Source organism: Pteropus vampyrus, unplaced genomic scaffold (assembly GCF_000151845.1).
Source record: "Pteropus vampyrus isolate Shadow unplaced genomic scaffold, Pvam_2.0 Scaffold56, whole genome shotgun sequence".
NCBI lineage: Eukaryota > Metazoa > Chordata > Mammalia > Chiroptera > Pteropodidae > Pteropus > Pteropus vampyrus.
The window spans coordinates 3391886-3395430 of NW_011888837.1; positions in this window are offsets into that span (position 1 = coordinate 3391886).

A 3545-nucleotide genomic window follows, 5' to 3' on the forward strand; every position below is an offset into this window, starting at 1 on the left:
AGCCCAAGTCACATAACTATGAGTGTGAAGAAATAGCTGCAGTAGGCATTAATGGTCTCTTCTAGTGCTTTAGATTCAACAACTTTGTTTTAAATGTACCCCTAAAGTTTCTCCTCTAATAATAGCTAACATGTATTGATACTTAGAACATGCCAAGCCTTCACATATGTAACCCATTCAATCTTCCCAATAATGCCAGGAGGAAACTGAGGCGTAGAGGTGCCGAGTAACTAGAGTCACTCAGTATTTGTCAGAGGGTGGATTAGATCCAGAGTTCAGTGGCCATAGGCTAGACATCAGAATCCAGTCTCTAACCACTGCACATACTGCCTCACGCAGCTCTCTCAGTCACAGTATTCTGTCTCTGCTAGGCCATGATAAATCCCAGAGTCTAAAGCTAACACTTCTATATTATACAACATACATTATATGACATTATCTATAAATTATAATAAATTCAGGATGTCAAAAACTAAGTTAACCAAGGGTAATTTTTTGTAACATGTTGAAAGTCTACAACGCTAGAAATTCATTTTAATAGTAATCAAAAAGAGTGGAACTCAGTGAAAGGCCAATTTATCTTAGATTTTATCCCAGTAGAGCATTTAAAAAAAAAAAAGAGAGAGAGATTTTCATGAAGACACAGGCTTTTGCTGTAAGGTTTGACTAAAGGGTTGTATGCAAATTCCATCCCTGACCCCAGTGAGGAGTGCAAATCCCTATGCTATAATTCATAGCACCTTTTGGTTTCCTTTATATTTAAACTCTTTGAGTATCTCTCAGCTTTTTTTTTTTTTTATTATTTGTAAAATTGGGATAACCTTCTGGAGTGTAATGTTTAAACAGGTTATATAAAAAGCTTAGAATAATTCCTAACACATAGCAGAAACTCAATAAATGTTAGTATTATTATTTCTATCATTTAAGATAAATTATTGCTTATATTTTTGTGATCGTTCATACAATGTTTTACTCCTTACAACTAGAATATAAGCTTCCTGATGGCAGGGACATTTAATCACTGTGGCACACATCACAACAGCCCCCTGCTATCCAGCTCTCCTCTTCATCTGAGCACACAAGAAGATTGATCTCTTGAAATTGAGCATGGCCATTGACTTGCTTTAACCAATGACATATGAGCAGAAACTTCTAGGTGGAAGATTTAACTGTTGCACTGACTCTCCTTTTCTCTCCTCTATCTCAATGAGAGGGCAAGCAGGTTTTGATATAGAGATACAACCCTGAGCCCTGACATAGAGGACAGCTACTCTGAGGTGTAACCTGGTTCTACAGCAGACTTTGATGAGAGAAATAAACCTTTATTGCTGAAGTCTCTGGAGAGATTGGGGTGATTTAGCATAGCAGCATTACCTAGCCTACCCTAACTATTACAAACTATGACATTCCCACAGTGTCCGGCACCTAGTGAGTGATCAAATATGTTTTCTCTAAATCAATGATTTTTTTTTTTAAATCTTTGAATACATTTATTCATAAGAGTTACACAGAAACTTTAAGCACATTAACAATTATGATGACTAAAGAATTTATTAAATTCAGCATTATATTTTTATCTATAGTTCACAGTTACTGAATTAAAAGTTTTAATCATTAATAAAAATAATTTTGATAAAGAAATTATTTTCAATTCTATTTTGTGTACAGTAAAAAACCTTGGAAATTTTAACTGATTTGTATATGGGTAGCACTATCCTTAGGGTTCCAGACAATCATCTTAGATATCAAAGTCAGAGTCACACATGCTTTGTACTCCAGGGGAATTTCATTAAAGTTTTATCGAATTTATATTGAATCATTTTTTCTGTGAAGTGGTTTTCAAAAATCTTTATTTCCATTATAGAGTCACTTACTTAAATGACCCTATTTAAAGGCACCAGTTCCTTATAGAAAGGCCCTGCAAAAATTCATCTGTGTGTGGTATCTACCTCCATGACAACTATAAGCCAGATACAGAAATTCTTCATAATCATGTAGATTATACTAGAAACCAGAAGGACCTCAAGGTCAAAAGCATTAAGAAAATGTGTTTAACAAATGGAATTTGTGGTTTCTCTGGCTAGGGAGGAGGGAAAGGGAATGGGCACGGGTTGTACAAATATCTTTTTGTTCTCATTCCAAAAAGAATCAGTACATTTAACAAAGAGGAAAGAAAAACTGTGCGCCCAGTTTGTCTTTCTGGTTGTGGAAGCATGACAAGTTCTACAAGTGGTAATAGTGGTCAGATAGAGGAATTGACCTTGTCATAGGTAAAATAATGAGTCCCAAAAGAGTGAGAAGATAAATCCTGAGGCTCTGGTATATGCAAAAGAAGTCACAGAAAAACAGTGCCATTCTCCAGAGCTACTAATGGTCTTGAGCAAATTAATTATTTTGGAAGATTCATTAATTCCTGTGGCTTCCCAGCTCTAGTGCCAAGGCGACCACCAGACTCATAATCACATAAATACTGGGAGATGATTTGGCATCTGGTCTGATTGATAGAGATGTGAGAAATAAGCAAGTCTAAGGTGGTGGGGAGGATTAAATGAAAGATCAGCTTTGATCTGCATAAACGCACCGAACCTTTGGGCTTTGAAGAGGGAGTAGAGTATGGAGGTGACCCAGGATGCCTTAAGCAGGCAACTTATCGATACCATTAGCTAGTTGTGTGACCTTGGACTAGTACTTAAACCTCTTTGTGCTTCCATTTCCTCCCCTGGAAATGAAACAATAACAGTGCCCACCTCAAAGCATCGTTTTGAGAACTTGATTTGGTTAAAACCTATGCAGCACAATTGTCCAGCATGAAGTAATAACACGGGAAATGTTAGCTTTTATTATTATGGCCCCCGTGCACACAAGCTGTTCGGTTATGGGGTCCAGCCCTTACCGGCTATGTGACCTTGAGCAAATTACTTCTCTGTCCCTTAGTCTTCTCATCTGTACAATGAAATAATAATAATTCTCATGTCATAGTATTGTTAGAAGGAGTAACAATATAATACCGAGTATGATGTCTTGCTTATAGTAATTCCATGATCAGCACTTCCTGATATCGGTACTACTTCTTCTAGGAAGAAGCTAAATAGGACAGCAGACATACTGGCTCAGGTACCAGAAAGTGTCCTCCGGGGCTGACTGTGTGTGAGGGTTTAATATACAGACAGGAGCTTTTGGAGAAATGAAGGCAAAAATGTTCTCGTGCTTAGAAAGAAATACGTGTGCTCTCTTACAATGGGATATGGTTACCTTTTTAAAGGATGTAAGCTCTTGTAAGGAAAGCTGAGATAAATTCCTGAGGGTAGAGATCCCCTCCCACTTCTTTACATCTCCTTACTTCCCAGCACAGTGCCAGACACTCCAAACATTTGCTGAACCCCGTCGATACTCGGGTCTGGCGCCCTGACTGTCCAGCAGAGGCCGCCCTGGGCCGGGGCTCCCGGGACCCTAGCTCTGGGAGAGGAAAGGCCAGGGGGTGGCCTAGTTGTCGCCGTGGGGCCCGGGTGGGAGGAGTTTGGCGGAGGCTGGCGTGGCGGCGGGGG